The 24,374-nt window shown below is 48.2% G+C and overlaps 1 protein-coding gene across 3 annotated transcripts in view; it reads right to left on the bottom strand.

The window, feature by feature from the left end:
* LOC142698164 (protein kinase C delta type-like) overlaps nucleotides 1-24,374 on the bottom strand; it is a 336,589-nt gene that overhangs the window by 8,593 nt on the left and 303,622 nt on the right. Inside the window, exon 6 of one of the 3 annotated variants that reach the window (XR_012865715.1) lies at nucleotides 19,335-19,411. The exons of the other annotated variants lie outside the window; for them this stretch is intronic. The gene's annotated coding sequence lies outside the window, so the exon portion shown is untranslated. Of the gene's footprint in view, nucleotides 1-19,334; nucleotides 19,412-24,374 lie in introns of those variants that run through there. 3 annotated transcript variants of the gene reach the window in all.

The following is a 24,374-nucleotide window of genomic DNA, read 5'->3' as shown; positions in this document are numbered from 1 at the left end:
CGCAAAACGCCAGTGTCAACGTCTACAGTGAAGAGGTGACTCCGGGATGCTGGCCTTCAGGGCAGAGTGGCAAAGAAAAAGCCTTATCTGAGACTGGCTAATAAAAGGAAAAGATTAATATGGGCAAAAGCACACAGACATTGGACAGAGGAAGATTGGAAAAAAGTGTTATGGACAGACGAATCGAAGTTTGAGGTGTTTGGATCACACAGAAGAACATTTGTGAGACGCATGACTTGCCTAAGTAGAGTCGTGTGTTATTGAACCTTCTACTTATCCTTTCTTTTATCACCCCTACCTCTAAGAAAAGACACGTGACAACCGAGGTTGAATGTGAAATGGCCACAGAATTCGGATAACTAATTAGGAATCCAACCAGAGAATTCCTCCTATAATTCACATGACCCAACATGGGTCAGTATCATAAATAACAATTAACATTAACATTAATCCGAGCAGGGGAAGTCCTTGAAGCCATTTTTAGAAATGTTTTACCTCGAGTTAGCCATCTGCAACCACCACCAACAATTTACCTCCAGCCGTAAACCAGCTCGGAGGCACCGCTCACCTCTGCAGATGGCTCCAACCACCAGAAGACCACTTGAAAGGGATAATACCCTATGAAGTCTTCAAACCATGTACCTTTTTTGGGGGACGCATACCCCCAATGCGACCCCCCCACCATTTCGTACTGATCAACCTCAAGGACTCCCCCCGCCACAGCGAAACAGGCCTTGACCACCTTAAGCCTGTGAGTTCCGCCACACCACCAACGCCCTTTCAATTCCTTCTGCTAGTGCCAGGCTCCACAAATCAATCCCAACCTTGGTCAGATGCACCCCATCACTCCTCCAGTAATTACCTACTCCTGACTCCAAATCCCTGTGCCGCACACAAATGCCCCCATTCTTGGCCACAAAACGGGACACTGCCCGATTCACTTTTATGCGAGCCTTATTAATCCACCGACCTAGCCAGCCGCCAATGCTTCCTTGGAACTATGTCCGACCAAACTATCACTAGGCCGGGATAAGATGCCCACAAACACAACATATCATGTTTGATATCCCACACCAACTCCCGAAAAGGGCGAACCCCCAAATCATTTCCCCCCACGTGCAATACCAGGACTTCCGGAACCTTATCCAGCCGAGAGTATGTCTGAAACTCTGCTAAAACCCGTCTCCACAACATACCTCTAAATCCCAGCCAATGCAAAACCGCGTCCTGCTGCGGAATGCGCAGCTGACGGCCGTCAGGGCGGACGTCCGCCCTCAAGGCCCCTCAATGCATGTAAAAGTGTCCTAACAACCACACAAGGCACGGGAGCTGATCTGAAACGAAAAAATACAGCACACACACTTTTAACAACAAATAACAACATGACTCATAACAAATGAGGGCGCACGTAGGACCTAAACCTGTTGGACTCCCAACGGCCAATGTGCCGCACCCCCTCGTCGTCCAACCCCCAGCGCCCCGCTTCGGTTGCTGCGCCAATCCTAAAGGAGTGAGATCAGTAAGGGCCTGCAGCGACTCCGACCGCCACCAAGCATTTCTTAAATACTGCGCCAAATTGATATCTGGACAAAAATGACCCATTCTCGTGACGTAGCAACGGCAACACGGGCGACCCCACCTGTGGTTTAAAAGCATGCATACAGGCGACCGGACACATCGCCGATCCCGGGAGGGCAAACAAAGCTATGCGCTTTCCTCTGCCCGTTTGATCAGTTTTTGACCGCCGCAACCACAACTCGAGTCTATCCCCATATAGACCCACCTCCTCCAGTCTCAACCCCCCTGCCCGCTTGGTACTAGGTGAAACCAGCTTGCCAATTCGAAGTGCGCCAAAAAACGCTAAGGAAAATGCTAACTGAAATAACTCAACCTCGGACGAAGAACGACAGACAGACACTAGCGATATGCCCAAAGAACCGAGGAGAGCAAAAGACACGGGCTGTCTACGATCTGCTTCGACCCTACCTCGACGCAGACCCTTTAAAGCTTGTCCTACTAAAAATTCCTTAGACACATCCCGAAAACCCTGCAACTTAAAACCAAAAGCCAGTGCAGAAACGAAACGATTGACCTTAGCCAGGGAAAACCCCGCCTCCCAAGCGTCCCCCAACCAATACAAAAGTGCCACCAACCTGTCTTGATCCGGGCTGACGTTACCCAACTCTCTTACCCACTCCTCCCACTGCTTCCAACAAGCAGAATAAGCACTCCATGTCGTACGTGCCAATGACCTTTCAACCAATCGTTCTACGGGACCGAAACCAGATCCCAGAGATGTTCCGGACAAGCCAAACCGAGGTGCTCCGCTCCCGGTGCCAATTGACGAAATCGATCCCACTGCGAGCGAGAAAGAGCATCAGCGATACAATTCCGTACCCCCGGCACATGCACCGCGACCACCCACGCGTTCAACGACAAGCACACCAAAACTAAATGTCGCAACAATTGAACTACTGAAGGAGAGGATGCGGTGATGTTATTAATGGCCAGCACCACCTCCATGTTGTCGCAGTAAAAACTGACCTTCTTGTCCCTGAGCCTTTGTCCCCCCAAATGGTTGCCGCAACCACGATAGGGAACAGCTCGAGCAGGGCCAGATTCCGCGTGTGTCCGCTGGACACCCAGCTAGCCGGCCAGTTACCTGCACACCAAGGACCACCCCCGTACGCACCAAAACCACCTGCCCCAGCCGCATCCGTAAAAAAATTGAAATCACTCGTATCCTGCGCTGGAGCCATCCATAGAGAGCAACCATTATACTGACCAAGAAAATCATCCCAAAACTGAAGATCAGCCCGATGCTCCTCCCTGAGCCGCACAAAATGATGTGGCGCCCGAACCCCCGCCGTTGCTGCCGCCAAACGTCTACTAAAAACTCTCCCCATCGGCATAATCCGGCAAGCGAAATTCAACTTCCCCAGCAGAGACTGGAGATCGCGCAACGTCATCTTCTTCAACCTACAAGCCCGCCGTACCTCCTGACTCAATGACCTTAATTTATCCACAGGAAGTCGACACTCCATTGCCACCGAATCAATTTCAATTCCCAAAAAACAAATGGTAGAGACCGGGCCCTCAGTCTTTTCCGGCGCCAAGGGAATCCCAAAATCCTTCGCAACCTTCTGCAATGAATGCAGCAAATTACCGCAAATAGGCGAACCCCCCGGGCCGACGCACAAAAAATCATCCAGGTAATGTATCAAAGAGTCAACCCCGGCTACGCCCTTCGTCACCCATTCCACGAAGCTACTAAATGCCTCGAAATATGCGCAAGAAAGGGAACACCCCATAGGAAGATACCTATCCACATAAAAAGCCCCATTCCAAAAACAACCCAACAGCCGTTGGCTCTCTGGATGAACCGGCAACAACCGGAAAGCCGCCTCAATGTCGGTTTTTGCTAACAACGCGCCGGGCCCCGCTGCGCGAACTAGCCCCACCGCCTTGTCAAATGATGTGTACACTACAGAGAACAACTCATGATCAATCCCATCATTCACCGACGAACCCTTGGGAAAGGATAAATGCTGAATTAAACGAAATTTTTGGGGCTCCCGCTTTGGCACAATACCCAATGGGGACACCACTAAATCATTTATTGGCGGATCAACAAACGGCCCCGCCATGCGCCCCAACGAAACTTCTTTTAACAGTTTTTCCGACACGATCTCGGCATGCAAGTAAGCCGACTTAAGATTGCGCCGCGCAGGGCCGCCATCAGGAATTTCAGGGCCCCCTACAGCTACATTTTCTGGGCCCCCCTACCGTGGCACCGCCTGTTAACGGTACTCCGTCCAGTACTATATCATGGTACCCAGGGTCGCCATCAGGGGGGGTATTATGGGTACTGATGTGAGAGGCCCGGCCAAACCTAATTGAAAGGGGGGCCCGGCAAACTGCCGCGACTTGCCTTTGGTAGAAAAAAACCTGGCCCCTGCAATGGGGCCCGTTTTTTTCACCAAAAGAATGTCATGAGCTGCGGGCCCCCCTTTCAATTAGGTTTGGCCGGGCCTCTCACATCAGTACCCCTAATACCCCCCCTGATGGCGGCCCTGGGTAGCATGCGGGCCGTCAAACACCGCCGCCCGTGCGACCGATCACGCGCACCCGCAAACTCCCGCGCATGCGCACCGGCGACCGCCTGGAACCGCGCACCGAATTTTGAGGCAGATTTTGACCTGCCCACACTATCTTGCCGCGTTTTTTGCCTGCGGCGATTGAGGACAGCAGACAGAAAACGCAGCGAAAAATGCATTTTCTGCCTCCCATTGATTTCGATGGCAGGTCAGAGGCAGAACCGCGGCAAGAAAGGATGTGCTGCTTTTTCTTTTTTCCGCGACTGGCTCCCATTGATTTCAGATTAAATCAATGGGAGGCGGTTTTGGAAGTTTTTTGGTGCTGATTCTGACGCAGTGTCCGAGTCAATATCAAGGCCCAAAAACTCTGAACTGGGCCTTATTGTTAGGGCTTATTCAGACGAACGTGTAATACGTCCGTGAAACGTGTGTGATTTTCACGCGCCTTGCACGGACCTATGTTACTCTATGGTGCCGTGCGGACTGTCAGTGATTTTCACGCAGCGCGAGTCCGCTGCGTAAAACTCACGACATGTCCGATATTTGTGCATTGTTCGCGCATCACGCACCCATTGAAGTCAATGGGTGCGTGAAAATCACGCCCAGCACTTCCGCAGCCGTATAAACTATGAATGAAAACAGAAAAGCACCACGTGCTACAAACATACAAACAGAGTGTCATAATGATGGCGGCTGCGCGAAAATCACGCAGCCACGCATCATACGCTGCTGCCACACGGAGCTGTTATGGACCTTTTGCAAGCGCAAAACGCCACGTTTTTGCGCGCGCAAAAAGCACACGCTTGTGTAAATCCGGCCTTAGGGTAGGAACACACTAGGCATGAACACTGCGGATTTTATGCAACACATTTGATTGTGGAAAATCCGCAGCGTATTACAGTCGCAGCAGAGAGGATGAGATATGAACAAATCTCATCCACACGCTGCAAAAATAATGGACCTGCAGTGTGGCTTTTTGGCTTTTTAAGTCGCAGTCAATGTATTCTGTGGGATCGCCGCTCCTCTGTTGCAGAAATGCTGCGGTTCTGCCGCAAAAATCACAAATGAGAAAAAAAAAAAAAAGGCACTTTTTTAAATTTATAAAAAATGTTTAGACTTGCCCCGGCCGTAGTCCTGGTGACGCGATCCTCTATTCTTAGCGCAGCCCGGCCTCCTGTCATGACGTTTCATCCCATGTGACTGCAGCGGTCACATGGTCTACAGCGTCATCCCAGGAGGCGGGGCTACATTCAGAAGAGAGAGATGCATCACCTAAACTACGGCCGGGGTAAGTCTAAACTTTTTTTTCCCTGCAGGATTCCCGCAGCGGACATGCCTCACCAAACCTGCGCCACTATTTGGTGCGGTTTTTCTGGCGGAATTCCCTGCGGCTCCCGGGATAAGCTGTGTAGTTTTACTCAGCATATCCACCTAGTGTGTCCCTTATGATGTCGCTCCTGGAGCTGCTGCCGGTCTCTAAATAGGCAGTTGGTCCAGTAGAATTTGGAATTATTTTTTTTTGTGAACCAGCTTAAAAAAATACAAAACTTTTGTGTTAGGGTTTGTTCACATCACTGTTCGCTTCCGCTCCGGGGTTCCTTCTGAGGTTTCTGTCGGGTGAACCCCGCAATGGAAAGTGAAAGTGATAGCACAGCTTCCGTTTCCATCACCATTAGCGCAGTCGACTGCGCTATTAATTCCGTCCGAAAACCAGCCGGAATGGTGACGAACGGAAACCATTAGCGATGTTTCCGTCACCATTGAGATCAATGGTGACTGAAACGGAAGCTGTGCTGTCACTTTCACTTTCCGTTGCGGGGTTCACCCGACAGAAACCTCAGACGGAACCCCGGAGCGGTGGTTCGTCACCATTCCGGCTGGTTTTCGGACGGAATAGCGCAGTCGACTGCGCTAATGGTGATGGAAACGGAAGCTGTGCTATCATGTTATCACTTTCACTTTCCGTTGCGGGGTTCACCCGACAGAAACCTCAGACGGAACCCCGGAGCGGAAGCGAACAGTGATGTGAACAGGCCCTAACACAAAAGTTTTGTATTTTTTTAAGCTGGTTCACAAAAAAAAATAATTCCAAATTCTACTGGACCAACTGCCTATTTAGAGACCGGCAGCAGCTCCAGGAGCGACATCATAAGGGACACACTAGGCGGATATGCTGAGTAAAACTCCACAGCTTATCCGCCCCGGAGGCCGCAGGGAATTCTGCCAGCAAAACCGCACCAAATAGCGGCGCAGGTTTCGTGAGGCATGTCCGCTGCGGGAATCCTGCAGGGAAAAAAAGTTTAGACTTGCCAGGGCCGTAGTCCTGGTGACGCATCTCTCTCTTCTGAACGTAGCCCCGCCTCCTGGGATGACGCTGTAGACCATGTGACCGCTGCATCAGTCACATGGGATGAAACGTCATGACAGGAGGCGGGGCTACGCTAAGAATAGAGGATCGCGTCACCAGAACTACGGCCGGGGCAAGTCTAAACTTTTTCAATTTAAAAAAGTACCTTTTTTTTCTTCTCTTGTGTGATTTTTGCGGCAGAACCGCAGCATTTCCGCAACAGAGGAGCGGCGATTCCACAGAATACATTGACATGCGACTTAAAAAGCCAAAAAGTCACACTGCAGGTCCATTATTTTTGCAGCGTGTGGATGAGATTTGTTCATATCTCACCCCCTCTGCTGCGACTGTGATACGCTACGGATTATCCACAATAAAATGTGTTGCATAAAATCCGCAGTGTTCATGCCTAGTGTGTTCCTACCCTAAGGCCGGATTCACACGAGCGTGTGCTTTTTGCACGCGCAAAAAACGTGGCGTTTTGCGCATGCAAAAGGTCCATAACAGCTCCGTGTGTCAGCAGCGTATGATGCGCGGCTGCGTGATTTTCGCGCAGCCGCCATCATTATGACACTCTGTTTGTATGTTTGTAGCACGTGGTGCTTTTCTAATTTCATTCATAGTTTATACGGCTGCGGAAGTGCTGGCCGTGAATTTCACGCACCCATTGACTTCAATGGGTGCGTGATGCGCGAACAATGCACCAATATAGGACATGTCGTGAGTTTTACGCAACGGACACACGGACACACGCTGCGTGAAAATCACTGACAGTCCGCACGGCACCATAGAGTAACATAGGTCCGTGCAAGGCGCGTGAAAATCACACACGTTTCACGGACGTATTACACGTTCGTCTGAATAAGCCCTAACAATAAGGCCCAGTTCACAGAGTTTTTGGGCCTTGATATTGACTCGGACACTGCGTCAGAATCAGCACCAAAAAACTTCCAAAACCGCCTCCCATTGATTTAATCTGAAATCAATGGGAGCCAGTCGCGGAAAAAAGAAAAAGCAGCACGTCCTTTCATGCTGCGGTTCCGCCTCTGACCTCCCATCTAAATCAATGGGAGGCAGAAAATGCATTTTTCACTGCGTTTTTTGTCTGCTGTCCTCAATCGCCGCGAGCAAAAAACGCAGCAAAAAAACGCGGCAAGATAGTGTGGGCAGGTCAAAATCTGCCTCAAAATTCTTTAAGGAATTTTGAGGCAGATTTTTTTTTGCCTGCAAAATACTGTGTGAACAGGGCCATACATAAACAACACTTTGAGATAATTTACTCACTGTGTCAGAAGAGCTGCTCCCACTCCAGTCCTCTTCCGGCGATGTCTTCCAGGGGAGGTCTTCGGTCCAGACGTCCAGTCCTTCACCTCCAGCCAGGCTCCAGGTAAGTTTTGTCCATGTGTGTCCGCGGCTGCGCGCGCGGCCGGTCGCGGGTGCGCGCGCTTCGTTCGCGGGTGCGCGCGCGGCCGATCGCGGGTGCGCGCGCGGGCGGTCTCCAGTGCGGCCGTTCGTGGATGCGCGCTCGCGAGTGCGCACGCGCGGGAGTTTCATTGTGCGCGCGATCGGGTGCGCGCGCGCGGGCGGACGGTTTGACGGCCCCCCATGACGAGGGGAGGGGGCCCGCAGCAGCAGCAGCAGCTCTCGACATTCTTTTGGTGAAAAAAACGGGCCCCATTGCAGGGGCCCGTTTTTTCCTACCAAAAGAATGTCGAGGCAGTTGCCGGGCCCCCCTTTCAATTAGGTTTGGCCGGGCCCCTCACACCACTACCCCTAATACCCCCCTGATGGCGGCCCTGGCGCCGCGTCACCAGAACCTCATAAGGAGGCGGAGGTATAACGAAACCAACACGAAACCCTTCATAAATTAACTTGGCCGCAACCCTATCTGGATACTCATTTAGATACGGGACCATCCTTTCCACCCTCACCGGCGACAACCCCTTGACCAGCCGAGGAGGACTGGTTCCCTGACCGCTTCTTCCACATACACTTGGCAGCCCCGTGGGATGAACCATTACATTCTGAACACACGTGCTTGAACTTACATGTGGCCCCGAACTTACACTGGCCATCATTAAATTGACAGCAGAATCCCAGTTTTGCCCCTGAACCTTGCCCGGCCTGGCTAGACTGACCTCCTTGGCCAATGCTCCCGGGAAAGGACTGCTTCACCGGAGCCGTCACCCTCAACCAAAGCGCAACATCCTTCTGGTCCTACCGAATCGCCGGCCGAACCGCCTTTCGCTGGCGAAATTGCTCATCGTACCGCAACCACGCCTGACCCCCGTATGCCCTATGAGCCTCCCCAATGGCATCAAAATAGCAAAATAACGCCGAGCAATCTTCAGGCACCTTCTCTCCGATCACGCTGGCTAAAATGGCAAACGCTTGCGACCAATTGACGAACGTCTGCGGGATAAGCCTATACCGCCTACGTTCCTCTTCCTCCTTCTTACTCTCGTCCCGCTTGCCTTTATCCAAATTGAATTTTGCAAGCGGCAGAAGAGAAAAAATCTCCACGTACTCGTCCTTCCAGATCAGCTCGCGGACCTCCTGTTTTAGGTGTGCCCCTAACGGACCCTCGAAGCATACATACACCTCGCCACGAGCACGATCGTCAAGCCGCACCCGATCACCATCTTTTTGCGCCTCAGTCTGAACGGACACCGCGACCGCTTCCTTAGACGCCGCCAACCCTTCCACAACCCCCGGGACGCGACTGTAACACTCCAACCTCACGAGGACCTTCCCAAACTACCGCCGGGGACCCCGCCGTAGCTACAGGCGCCGCAGCCCTCTCTAAGCACCCGACCAACTCCCGCAAGCAACACACTAAATCCGCTAAGCCAGCGCCGTCACGCCCGACCGCGCCGCTACCGGCAGCCGATGCCGTGCTTGCTGCCCCCCCCAACACCCGACATAAAAATCGCTGGATACGGCAAAGAAGGAGTTACGTACTCACCGGGCTGCCCAGGCGCTGTGTTCCCGTCAGCCGGAAAATCCTGACCTCGCCGAAAATCGTCCAATTCGCCATCCTCCAGATCCTCTCTCGCCGACGACTGGCCATCCCACCGACATCTCCTACACGGGGACAACAACATGCTGACAGATGGGCCGGCCACCTGCCGCCCGACCGCAGGGACCCAGACTTCCGACCGGACCTGTTGCCTCGTCTCCGCTGATGATCTAGGCGTCCTCCCTGAAGGTCTCAAGGAAGCCTGCCCCCTGGCCGGAACATCACCATGCGGGGCGGCCGTGGGCTGCTCTCTGGATATTACGTCCGATGGAGGAGGGGTGACAGGGAGCCCGGCCTGCGACCCCCTGTGTACCGCCGGACCTTGTCGCGGCTGGGGATTCCTGCCAGGACGCAGGGCCTGGGAAGAGGCGGCCCTCCCAGCTGCCTGGCCTGCAGCGTCCTTTGAAGGGCTCCCCCTGCGACGCCGTGACTACCTCTGGGCTGAGGTGTTCTGGTGGGCGGGACCGCCGGGAGCGACGGGGAGAACCGGCCTGAGCCACCGCCGCCCCCGACGACGCTCTCTGCTTCATACGAGCAGGATCACGGGTTGCCAACTCCCCCCCCCCCCCCGCCGCCACAGTACTAGCACTAGGGAGGGGGCCGGGGGAGGGGAGCCTGTCCCTCAGAGCTACTGACCCTGAGCGCCGGACCTGGCGTGGAGGCGAGTTAGCCTCCGGGATCCTGGACAGTGCAGCCACGGTCTCCTCCAACCACCCGGGACGGTGGAATGCAGCTGCCGCACGCAGCTGCTCTAACATGCCGACCTCCGACATGGCCAGGTAAGAAGTAAGCGCGGTAGCAGAGGGAGCTTGTCACTTTTGCTTGTTCTTCCTCCCGCTGCTTCCGGCTCAATGCCGAAAACAGCGGGAAGACTGGTAACGTCCCCTGACTCCTCCCTACCCCTCTTCTACCTCCCCCTACTACTCCCTCCTTCTCACACTAAATTAACCCTTTCCCTACTATGTCTTGTCATGGAGGTTTCCCTCTGAAGCCCTTCGTGCTGCGTCCAGCCTCTTATGAACAACTGAAAAGATGCTGGAAGAGTGCCTGACGTCATCTGTCAAGCATGGTGGAGGTAATGTGATGGTCTGGGGTTGCTTTGGTGCTGGTAAAGTGGGAGATTTGTACAAGGTAAAAGGGACTTTGAATAAGGAAGGCTATCACTCCATTTTGCAACACCATTCCATACCATGTGGACAGCACTTGATTGGAGCCAATTTCATACTACAACAGGACAATGACACAAAGCACACCTCCAAATTATGCAAGAACTATTTAGGGAAGAAGCCGGTAGCTGGTATTCTATCTGTAATGGAGTGGCCAGCGCAGTCACCAGATCTCAACCCCATAGAGCTGTTGTGGGAGCAGCTTGACCGTATGGTACGCAAGAAGTGCCCATCAAGCCAATCCAACTTGTGGGAGGGGCTTCTGGAAGCATGGGGTGAAATTTCTCCCGATTACCTCAGCAAATTAACAGCTAGAATGCCAAAGGTCTGCAATGCTGTAATTGCTGCAAATGGAGCATTCTTTGACTAAAGCAAAGTTTGAAGGAGAAAATTATTATTTCAAATAAAAATCATTATTTCTAACCTTGTCAATGTCTTGACTAAATTTTCTAGTCATTTTGCAACTCATTTGATAAATATAAGTGTGAGTTTTCATGGAAAACACAAAATTGTCTGGGTGACCCTAAACTTTTGAACGGTAGTGTAAGTGAATACAGTGCAGTGAAATTCAGTGACTCACAGGGGACATCTTCTCAGATTGGAGTCATTCATGTTCTCTTTTCTTCTTCATCCGGCCCAGAACGCCATGTTGACTTCCAGTCTTTTTCATCTCTAATGCCCAAGCGCGAACCACAAGATACGTCATGAAAGTGTTGATGTAACCTGTATACCACGTTCACGTGACCCAATGTGCCACGTCACAGCGTATTCAAATCATGGAAGCGTTCAGTCTACATGACTACTGCCCGTCACGGTGCGCATACCTTAGATCAAAATTTTGACATATAACTAACTCTAAACCTCATAAGTTAATTTTCTTTAGCTATTGTACTAGGATGTACAATTCTTAATTAAAATATTATCATATTAGTCATGTGTCCTAGTATACCCACATCCAGCGATGGGTGGGATGGGTGAAACATAAAATAGTTTTCCATGAGTTTTGGACTGCGATGTGCTGCTGATCTCTCCTTTTGGGGGTAATATACAGGGAATATGGGGGTTATATAAGGGACTCTCATCATCCCTGTATATACCAGCCATCATCCCCATATATAACCACCATTATCCGTGTATGTACCAGCCCACCATTATCTCGGTATAAAATCTCCATCACCCCTGTATATACCATTAGGGCGGGCACTGTCAGCTTGCTGTGGCGTGCGGGCATTGTGGCTAAACAAGAACTAAATGGGGTGGGCATTGAGGACACCGTGGACCAATAGGATGCCTGAAACGCCGGTATATGGGAGAAGTCCAGCAGAACCTGAAAATATGCCTCCTGATTGCTTAAAGGCTATGTACACCTTTGCACTGTTTTTTTTTTTAAATTGCCTTGTATGTATTGTACAATATAAATCACATTTCTAATTGGTCTACCATTTGTCTTCTGTACCTGCAGAGTATTTCAGTTTATGGCCAGCTGCTGTATTCAGTTATCTCTCTAAGGCCCTGTTCACACCTGCGTTGGTGTATTTCGTTGTTCTGCTCCGTCAGTGGTGCAGAACAAAGGAATAATGGAAGCAACGGTTCAGTCGCACAACGGACACCGCCACCTGCTGACAGAACCCATTGACTTTAGTGGATTCCATTGGCTTTCCGTCAGGAGGGGGGCCGTGATTTTACCAGAGACAATACTGCAGATGTGAACGAGGCCTTATCCGTCAGTCATCACCCTAATGGCAAACTGAGCAGCTCCTCTTTTGCAGGCTCATGAACAAGCATTTACTGTGGAATCTGCGCATGTGCATGGTCCTAATTACTGCATACCTCCTGACCGTCCCGGATACAGCGGGACAGTCCAGGATTCCGGGCGGTGTTAGGGCGGGTTCACACATGGCGGAATTCCACTTAAATTCCGCTGCGGACACTCCGCAGCGTTAATCCGCAGCGGAGCCGTTTCTCCATTGACTTTCACTTTAATTTAGCAGTGTTCGTTTACACGATGCGTACAATTCCGCTGCGGAGCATAGGCTGCGGAGCGGAATTTGGTGTCCGCAGCATGCTCTGTCTGTTGCGGAGCAGTGGCGGACTCATGGCGGAATTTCTCCATTGACTTCAATGGAGATTCTAAGTTCCGCAATGAAGTCCGCAGCTGTCATGCACATGTCATGTGTGCTGCGGATGCGTCTTGCTTTTTTAACTTGACATTTCTTCATTCTGGCTGGACCTAGGTATTTCTAGGTCTACAGCCAGACTGAGGAAGTCAATGGGGCTCCCGTAATGACGGGAGCGTTGCTAGGAGACGTCTGTAAATAGTCACTGTCCAGGGTGCTGAAAGAGTTAAGCGATCGGCAGTAACTGTTTCTGCACCCGGGACAGTGACTACCGATCCCAATATACATGTATCTGTAAAAAAACATATAAGTTCATACTTACCGAGAACTCCCTTCGTCTGTCTCCAGTCCGGCCTCCCAGGATGACGTTTCAGTGTAAGTGACGGCTGCAGCCAATCACAGGCCAAGCACAGGCTGCAGCGGTCACATGGACTGGCGCGTCATCCAGGGAGGTCGGGCTGGATGCCGAAAGAGGGACGCGTCACCAAGACAACGGCCGGTAAGTATGAAAATCGTTTACTTTCACTAGGGAAAGTGCTGTCCCTTCTCTCTATCCTGCACTGATAGGGAGAAGGGAAGCACTTTTCCCGCAGTCTGCAGCAGCTAGTCCGCATCAATGTACTGCACATTTTGTGCAGATCCGCTGCAGAATCTGCAACGCAGATTCTGTGCGGCATCGATGCGGACAGTTGCGGAGGAATTCCGCCATGTGTGGTCATGCCCTTACGCTGTCCCAAGCGGCCGGTGGTATGTCTTGGTGTCAACTGTATCTGCGTCCTCAGGATGCAGATCCAGTTGAATCCGATGCTAATGTAAGGGATCGTCAGCTCCCTGCTTCTGTATTAGTACCACTCACCGAGGAATTCCCGGGCACAGCGCTACTTTAAGTGCGGAGCCCCTTATCTCACTATTCATATATGTACATTGACGTCGGGGACTACTCCTGGAGCGGAATCCACTGCCTTTGCATTGCTGATGGTCTGGCCGGGGATTCCGCTCCTAGGCGGAACCCCTGATGTCACTGTCCATATATGTACAGTAACATCAAGGGCTCCTCCTGGAGTGCAATCCCTGGCCACAGCGTGGCCGACGCTCTGGACAGGGATTCTGCTCCTATAGGGAATGCCTTACGTCACTGTCCATATATGGACAGTGATGGCAGGGGCTCCTCCTGGAGTGGAATCCCTGGGGGAGGGGGGTGGCACCATCTACATGGGCACTGTGTGTGACACTATCTATATGGGCACTGGCGCTTTATATGTGTGCACTGGTACTAGAGGTAGCTAAGGGGGCATTAAACTGTATGGGGGCAGCTATTTGTCATAATTTCTAGCAACGCATTCCCTTTAATACTGGTGTTTCATACACCAGTCCTATTAAACAGTTTGCTGGAGTAAGATGCAACACATTTATTAACAGGCGAAGGCGAATGACTCTTAATAAATGTGTCGCATCTTTTAGTTGCAACGCGGCCTGTCATCAGTACTTTCTACGTGCTGCGGCCTGCTGTACATTTGCCTTGTTACGCCCCCCAGAGATAAATCTGGGCCGCATTATACATATAGATTTCTGCTATAATTGACATCAGTTACTGGCGTAAATTATAGTAAAATTGTTGGCCATTTCTGCTAAGCCCCGCCCATTTTTTGCCCCCAAAAATGTCGACATTTGCGCATTTTGTGAATTTTCTACGCTAGTAAACTGTTGTAGAAAGGTTAATATATTCCCCCAAAGGCTACAGACCGTAATACAATATCTTAATGTAAGGATGTGTACACTTAATTGTGCAGCAACGCTTGTTGTCTCCATTCTATGTCAGTGTGGGAAGTAGATGTCCGGCCTTATGATTTTGTGATATGTGATAGACCCAGAATCCCAATCACCAAACCAAAGAATGCAAAATAAAGACACAAAACATTATAATTGGGTGTTAAATGGTCAAAACTTTTATTATATTATATGACCAAACCCAAAATGGCAAACCTCCGACTCACGAAGAGTCACCCTCCAGCACGCAGGAAAGGAAAAACCCCCTGTGGGGGAAACCTCTAGGGAAACCATGGCTGGAGGATTGCCCTTCCTCTGGGCTTAGAAGGTGCCAAAATATCATTTGTAACAGAATTTGTACGTTTTCTCAGATTTTCAAGGAAAGACAATACAATGAACGAACAACATAAAACACATAAATCGGCTGATCTGGTTGGCTAGGCGGATGTCTCTCTTCCTGGGCACCCATTAAAATGAATGGGCGATCCACGGATGAGACGGGTCCTCCAGATGCCTCCTTGTAGCACCTGTCTCCGCTCTGGCTAATAGAGGGGGATCTCCTGCTGGAAACCCCCCTCTATTACAGACAACCCGTATGAAGAGGATGGCATGACTGTGATGAAGAAGTGGTCTGGGGTGAAGGGTTTCCCTGCTAGAACCTCCAAATTACATCAGGTCGGTATTGGTGGGGAAGTCAAGCTCAAGGTCCTCAGTCCCATCCAATATGGCGCTGAATGTGGCAGTAAAACCTTCTAATATGGAATCTTCTTTATGTCATAAACATTTGTATTTATGACATCAGCACCTTCATCATCATTACTACAGGAGTTTATTACCACTGCACAACTCATACATTGTGACGTCACCCACAGTGGTCTGAAGTGTTAACCCTTTACTGACTGGCAGTGTACTTAACACAGAGGCCATAAAGCTGAATAGAACATATCAGAGGCCATAAAGGAAAAGGGATAATGCAGGGAGCATCTCCGCACAAGAACTATCCATGACAAAGGGTTGTCCAGGATGAGATAACTTGTCTGCTTTCTCCAAAAACCAGCACCACACCTGTCCATAGGTTGTGTGTGGTACTACAGCTCATTACCATTCACTTCAATGGAGCAAACCTGCAATACCAGATACAACCTGTGGATAGGTGTGGTGCTGTTTTTGGAAGAAAGCAGACATATTTTTCTAAACCTGCACAGCTCCTGTTAGAAATAGTTCTAAAAAAGTGGGGGGAGAAGGAGAAGAAGGGGAGAGGGAAAGAAGAAATTAAAAAAAGGTAAAAAGAGGAACTCTGAGGTAAAAGAAATCAAACTAGACTGAAAGGAGTCTGCTGGAGGTGCCAGATGGAAAGACAGATTTCTGCCATGGGGACCAGATTAGTTGAAATGTATCTTGAAGGGGGGCTTCAGAGAGTGGGTTTTAACCCCTTCCCACCCTATGAAGTGCTGTTGCATTGAAAAACTATGCAGTTCATCTTCGAATGCAGCGTCACAAAAACAAATTATTTTGTAAAAAATAAAACTATATAAATTTGGTATCGCCATAATCGTAACGACCCGCAGAATCAAGTTATCATGCAATTCATGCCGCCCGATGAACACTGTAAAATCAAAACAGAAATGGCGGAATTACAGGTTTTTTTCAATTCACCCCACAAAATGTAGGTTTTTAAAAAAAAATAAAAATGTAATACATTATATGGTACATTAGTCCGCAGGGTAAATTACACATAAACAGCGTCATTCATCGGTTAACTGTTTAAATGATACCAGTTCAAGTGACCTTTATCGAAAAACACCATAAGAAATTTTTTCACAATTAACCTTCTAATTGGGCCTAGCATGTGTGGTACTGTCTGCTAAGCCGTTGTATCTAAGCATATTATATGTGATACTGTCTGCTGAGCCGCTGTCTCCTATCAAGTAGCAGAGCTATCAGGTGCCATAGTGTAATGAAACGGGGTAGGGAGACAGACAGGTGAGCCCTAATCTACCCGAAACTCAGTCCCTGCCTACTTGCACGGCCCGTCCTAAGAGTTGGCATACAATTGGGCGACGGTCCCTATGCTCAATAAGTGCAAGACAGACAACACAAGACAAGGGCACACAGAAGATAAAGGGGGAGGTAGGGGCAGTTGCCCACGGAAACACCGTGCGCAACAGGCAGTGGTGAACGAGCCGAGACAAACCAGGAGAGTACGAAGTAGCAAATCAGAGCAGGAGAATAGTCAGTCAAGCCAGGGTTAATAAGTAACAGCGGTCACTAAGGTAAATAGCAAGAAGCGCAGAGCCAGGAAACCAGAATATCACAGGCAAGGAACATGCTGCAAGTGAGGGTAAAAATAGACCAAGGGAGGGAGCTACAACCGTCAGGCCAGGCTGTGATAGGTTCTCCCTCTCCTCAGCCTGCCAGCCTGAGTAGTAAGAGATCGCATCACTCGAGCAGACCTTGGAGCTGATGAAGGCTGATTAACCCCGGGCATCGACACAGAACCTGTGTCTGGCAAACCCTTTACAGTACCCCCCTTTTTATGAGGGGCCACTGGACCCTTCCTAGGTGGGCCTGGCTTGTTGGTTAACCGAAGATGGAACTTGCTGAGCAATATACCGGCGTGAACATCCTGGGCGGGTACCCAAGTCCTCTCCTCAGGCCCGTATCCTCTCCAATGGACCAGGTACTGGAGGGAGCCTTGGACAATCCTGCTGTCCACAATCTTGGCTACCTCGAATTCTACCCCATCCGGAGTGAAAACAGGGACCGGAGGTTTCCTCGATGTAGCCAAGGACGGGGAGCAGCTTTTCAAGAGGGAGGCATGGAACACGTTGTGTATCTGAAAAGACGGGGGTAGCTCCAGCCGGAAGGAGACAGGGTTGAGGACCTCAATAATTTTGTGCGGCCCTATATACCGGGGAGCAAACTTCTTGGACGGAACTTTAAGGCGCAAATTTTTAGAAGAGAGCCACACCAGATCCCCGACCACAAACAGAGGGTTAGTTGAACGTCTTTTATCTGCCTGAGTCTTTTTGATGCTCTGGGACGCCTCAAGGTTCTTCTGAACCTGGGCCCAGACTGTGCACAGTTCCCGATGAACGACATCTACCTCGGTATTGTTGGAACCACCAGGTGAAACGGAGGAGAACCGTGGATTAAACCCAAAATTACAGAAGAAGGGGGAAACCCCCGACGAGCTACTGACCCGGTTTTTAAGGGAAAATTTGGCGAGGGGAATGAAGGAGACCCAATCATCTTGACAGTCTGAGATAAAACACCTTAAGTATAGTTTCACAGACTGATTAGTCCTCTCAGTTTGGCCATTAGTTTCAGGATGGAAGGCGTGAGGATTTGACCCAAAAATGGTATCTCCTGCACCCCAAACACCCATTTTTCGGTTTTAGCAAAGAGTTTGTATGTATGTATGTATGTTGTCATGTATGTATGTATATATGTGCATTTATGTTGGCATGTATGTATATATGTGCATGTGTGTATGTATATTTGCATGTATATATTTGCATGTTTGTATATATGTATGTATGTATGTTTGCATGTATGTTTGTTTGTATATATGTCTGTATGGCCATGTATGATACTGTCTGCTGGAGCCCTGTATCTAAGTCAACTTCGCGGCAGGCTTCTATACATGGTATAACAGTCAGTATCACACATGAAACTAAATCTAAGCCTACGACATGTTTTATTTAATTTTTTTTAAATTTTTTTTACAGTTTTGGTGTTTGGACTACGTCGGTTTCGAGGACTACTTAGAGGACTTTTTTTTTCCTACAATAAAATGGTTAATGAGGGTTGTGTTGGGGGTGCTTTATTTCAATAAAATATTTTATCTATATCTTTGTCTTTTTCTTTTCAAATTTTATTACTACCACTTTAGTAATGGCCGCTGTCTGAGTGACAACATCCATTACTAAGGGGAGGCTTAGTGTTAGCCGGTGCAGAGGCTAACACTAACCACCATTATTACCCCGGTACCCACCACCACCAGGGGTGCCGGGAAGAGCCAGTTACGATCCAGTACCCGACCATCTGTTGTGATGGCCGGGCTCTGGGGCGGCCACAGGCTGGTATTATGAGGCTGGGAAGGGCCAAAAACAGTGGACCTTCCCACCCTTGTAATGCTAGGCTGCTGCTGCTGTGTTGTATCTGGCTGGTTATAAAAGTGGGGGGGACCCCACGTCATTTTTTTTAATTATTGATTTATTTTAATATTTTTTTTAAAAAGACATGGGGTTCCACCCAATTTATCATAACCAGCCACATACAACAGTGTTATTAGCCTGGGAATGGACAAAACCAGTGGCACTTCCCACCCATGTAATGCCAGACTGCTGCGGCCTTGTATATGGCTGGTTATTAAAAATGTGGGGGACCCGTCTATTGTTAAATTGAAAAAAACAAAAAACGACGTGGGGGTCCCCCCCATTTTTATAACCAGCCCGATACAACACAGCAGCAGCAGCCTAGCATTACAAGGGTGGGAAGGTCCACTGTTTTTGGCCCTTCCCAGCCTCATAATACCAGCCTACGGCCGCCCCAGTACCCGACCATCACAACAGATGGTCGGGTACTGGATCGTACCTGGCTCTTCCCGGCACCCCTGGTGGTGGTGGGTACCGGGGTAATAATGGGTGGTTAGTGCTAGCCTCTGCACCGGCTAACACTAAGCCCCGCCTTAATAATGGACGCTGTCAATCAGCCAACTGCCATTATCTAGGCACTAATAAAGTTTAAAAAAAAACACAAAGACAATTCTTTTTTATTGAAATAAGAAATCCACAACAAAACCCTCGTTAACCATTTTATTAAAATTTGAAAAAACGTAGATCTACGCAGTAGTCCAACGAATCGAAGACGTAGTCCAATCGGTACATCAAAATCTGCAACAACATAAAAAAACAGTTATCAATGTGAACAATACCAATACTTCTACTCACCTACACACATATATACACGCACACACACACACAAACAACCATACACAAACACTCACATATATACACAAACACAACAAGATATACACACACACACACACACACACACACACACACACACACACACATAAACAGACAAACACACACACACACACAACCATACACAAACACATACACAAACACACACACACACACATAAACAGACAAACACACACACACACATATACACGAACTCACACATATACAAACAAAAACACACATACCCAAACACACACATATACACATATACACAAACACACCCATATATACACAAACACACACACATAAACACACACACATATACAAACACACACAAACATCTACACACAAACATATACACAAATACACCCATATATACACACACACACACACATATACACAAACATATACACAAACACATATACACAAACACACCCATATATACACAAACACACATATAAAAACAAAAACAGACAAAGACACTTACCCAAACACACATATATACACAAACACACACATACACAAACACACACACTGTTTCTTTTAAATGCTGCTGTGGAACCCGCTCGATCCACTATATAAGGCTGCGCTACAGTGCAGCATTTAAAAGAAACAGGATCCTGTCCTGTCCATAGAGTTTAAGGCAGCACAGAGTATTTCAGGAGATGAGCGTGCAGATTCAGTGCTGCTATGAACTCTGCTCTTACCATTACGTAGCTCAGTCTGTTACCTCTCCTCCACTCCTGTCCTCAAGAACACCTTCACATGATTGGCAAGTCACCACGTAATGGTCAGAGCAGAGTTCACAGCAGCACAGAGTATTTCAGGAGATGAGCGTGCGGATCTTGTGCGGGGTGGTGACTTGCCAATCATGTGAAGGTGTTATTGAGGACAGGAGTGGAGGAGAGGTAACAGACTGAGCTACGTAATGGTAAGAGCAAAGTTCACAACAGCACAGAATCTGCACGCTCCTCTCCTGAAATATTCTGTGCTGCTGTGAACTCTGCTCTTACCATTACGTAGCTCTCAGTCTGTTACCTCTCCTCCACTCCTGTCCTCAAGAACACCTTCACATGATTGGCAAGTCACCACGTAATGGTAAGAGCAGAGTTCACAGCAGCACAGAGTATTTCAGGAGATGAGCGTGCGGATCTTGTGCGGGGTGGTGACTTGCAAATCATGTGAAGGTGTTATTGAGGATGGAGGAGAGGTAACAGACTGAGCTACGTAATGGTAAGAGCAGAGTTCACAGCAGCACAGAGTATTTCATTAGAGGAGCGTGCAGATTCTGTGCTGCTGTGATCAATGGGCAGACATTTGTCTGTTCACACGAGGCGTAATTTACGCGCCGCTGTCAAAGAAGTGACCTGTAACTTCTTTGGCCGTAATTGGATCCGTTATTCATTGACTCCAATGAAAAATAGCGCCAATTACGTCCGTAATGGACGCTGCGTTCAAGCGCCTGCATATGCCGTTACGGCTGAAATTATGGGGATGTTTTCAGGCGGAAACATCCCCGTAATTTCAGCCGTAACGGACGCTGTCGTGTGAACATACCCTTATAATGACAGCACGGCTCACAAAAGCGGCCGGCTGCCCGTGGCCGGCCGTGCTCGTAATTACGAGTCGTAATTACGAGCACGGCCCGTAAAATAAAAAAATAGAACATGTTCTATCTTTTTAACGGCACGGGCATCTTCCCGTGAGAAAACGGGGAGGTACCCGTGGCTAACAGAAGTCTATGGGCCCGCTATTTCGGGTCGTAATTACGACCCGTAATAACGGGTGTTTTTACGGTCGTGTGCATGAGGCCCTGTAATGACTGGTGGCTACATGTGTGCACCCGTCATTACGGCAGCGTTGCTAGGCGACGTCAGTAAATAGTCACTCTTCAGGGTGCTGAAAGAGTTAACTGATCGGCAGTAACTGTTTCAGCACCCTGGACAGTGACTACCGATCACAGTACCTGTTCATACTTACCGGGAACTCCCTGCTTCCTCCAGTCCGGTCTCCTGGCCGTTGCCTTGGTGACGCGTCCCTCTCGACATCCGGCCCGACATTCCTTGATGATGATGCAGCCCATGTGAGCGCTGCAGCCAATCACGGGCTGCAGAGGCCTCTGCAGCCAATCACAGGCTACAGAGGCCTCTGCAGCCAATCACAGGCTGCCGCGTCAGAAAAGAAGGTCGGACTGGAGGAAGAAGAGGGACTCGTCACCAAGACAACGACCAGGTACGTATGAAATGCTTTTTATTTTATTTTTAATCAGCAGCCTCTTTTCTCTATCAGTGATTGATAGAGACAAGTGGCTGCCGATTTGTATAATATTTTTCTGTTCAATCATTTTTATTAATTTTTTCAGAAAGAGTAGATGCATCATTTACATGTCGCAGCATGTTAAATATATATAGCAAAATTACAGCATCTTATTCATCGTGACAGCTTTGTGTCGGTAAGATAGTATAACAGTACAACAATATAACAAAACAACAACATCGCTAGCAGCTTGTATATCTTCAAAAGGTCTCTTATGAAGAAGAATGATAATAATAATATGGTATTAGTTGCTTGTGTAAGAGCTATATTTGGTGGCATAGAGGGCTGGTTATCCAGCAATTCCAGACGTTGGAAAATTTAGGAAAACTAAGATTGCCATATGCAATTATTCTCTCATAAGCATAAGAAGAATTGATTAGTAACAACAATTCCGCCTGAGTGGGTGTATCAGCACTCTTCCAATGCCTAGATACAACTAGCTTCGCCATAGCCAATATTTTACATGACAGTATTCTATCTTTCGGAGGGATGTCTTCCATATTTAAGAACAGTAGGGCTAATTGAGGGGATACAGGAATCCGTGTTCCAAACAAGGACTCTAGTAAAGCAAATACCTCTTTCCAATAGCTTAGTATTACTGGACATTCCCATAATACATGTAATAGCGTGCCTCTATTGCCACAACTCCTCCAACATGTTTCTGAAACATCTGGGAACATGATATGTAATTTATCCGGGGTGTAGTACCATTGTAGATGGGTTTTCAAAGCTGCTTCTACCTGGGAGCTGCATTGCAACGACCTGTGGATTTGGTTATATGCTTTCCTCCATTCTTCCTCTCCAAAAGTTTTACCCAACATCCGCTCCCATAATAAAACATTGTGAGTTTTACGAAAGTCAGTGTGCCCTGACAGTGTATCATAAACCCCTTTAAGTATCTTAGTATGTTTGGCCAGCAAGCTAAAAAGTTTTACATTACAGATAGGATGTAAATTTTTTAAGGTTGATATAAAGTGTCTGACCTGTAGATATTTATAAAAATCGCTTCTTGGAAGGGAGTATGAGAGCTTTAAATATTCAAAGGAGCTCAATACATCATTACAGTACAACTGCGATATTTGGGTGATTCCCCCCAACTTCCATTTGTTTAAATTTAAATGAGGAATGGCCAATTCCAATACTTCTAAAGGAATTTGTGAGTTGGTAAGAGGCGTACGATTAGTGGAGTGTTGTTGTATATAGGACCAACATCCTAAGGCTGCTTTAGTGAATGGGGATACTTGTGAAGGCGTGGCTATGTTCCAAAACTCGAGAAACATGAGGGCTTTCAAGCTAGAAGGATATACATATGATGTTTCTATTTGAACCCAAGGCACTGAGCGATCAGCCGCCCAACCCGGACTGAAAAGTGCCACCAAAGTGGAAGCATAATAGGCATAAATATCTGGTATACCCAATCCCCCTGATCTTCTATCCCTGGTCAAAATATGTGTTGCAACACGTGGCTTGCGAAAAGACCAAATAAATTTCATGATAGCTTGTTGGATACATTTAAAGAAGGATTTTGGAACGGCTATTGGGACCGTTCTAAACAGGTATAACAGTTTAGGCAATAATAACATTTTAAAGGCTGCAATCCTGCCTATCCAAGACACTTCAAATTTATGCAATCTAGCCATTTCAACCTGGATTGTTTGTAAAAGGGGCTCATAGTTAGATCTGTATAACGACTTGTGGGATTTTGTTAGAGTTATACCCAGGTATGTGATGCCTTTATCTCTCCAGTCAAATGGATATCTATACTTAAGGAAATGGAGTACAGAGGGAGAAATGTTTAGTGGTAATATTTGAGACTTCTGGGTATTTAATTTGTATAGTGAGACTTGTCCAAATTTCTGAATGCAATCTAAGGTGGCTTCTAAGGAATCCTCTGGGGAGGCTAAGGAAAGTATAATGTCATCTGCATATAAGGAGATTGTATGAATTTGGTTATCAATACATATACCATGAATATTTGTGTGTGTTCGTAGAATGTGGGCTAGGGGTTCCATAGATAGTATAAACACCAGGGGGGATAGAGGGCAACCTTGTCTAGTACCGTTTGTAATTTGGAAAGTATCAGACAGCACTCCGTTAGTATATACTTGGGCTGACGGGCACGAATATAGAGCTTTGATCGCATCAATTATACAGCCTTTGAACCCCATCTTTCCCAACGTGGAAAAGGCATACCCCCAATGGATACGATCAAACGCTTTTTCAGCGTCTAGGGCTAGCATTACCGAAGGTATCTCTGATTGTTCTATAATGTGTAGGATCCCTAGCACTCTACGAGTATTGTCTGAGGCCTGTCTACCCTTTATGAATCCTGCTTGATCTTCCTTGATCAGTGTGGGTAGTAGGGGGGCCAATCTCGTAGCTAGTATTTTTGCGTATATTTTAACGTCTACATTCAATAGTGAGATAGGACGAAAGTTTTGAGGGGCATCTATAGTTTTCCCTGGTTTCGGAATGGTGACGATTAAGGCAGCTTGGTTTTCGGCTGGCAAAGATCCAGAGTCCATTGCTTTCTGAAAGAATCTACACATATACGGCAATAATGTTTCCTGTAGTG

This window comes from Rhinoderma darwinii, assembly GCF_050947455.1.
Source record: "Rhinoderma darwinii isolate aRhiDar2 chromosome 12 unlocalized genomic scaffold, aRhiDar2.hap1 SUPER_12_unloc_4, whole genome shotgun sequence".
NCBI lineage: Eukaryota > Metazoa > Chordata > Amphibia > Anura > Rhinodermatidae > Rhinoderma > Rhinoderma darwinii.
This window is presented reverse-complemented; position numbering and strand designations above follow the sequence as displayed.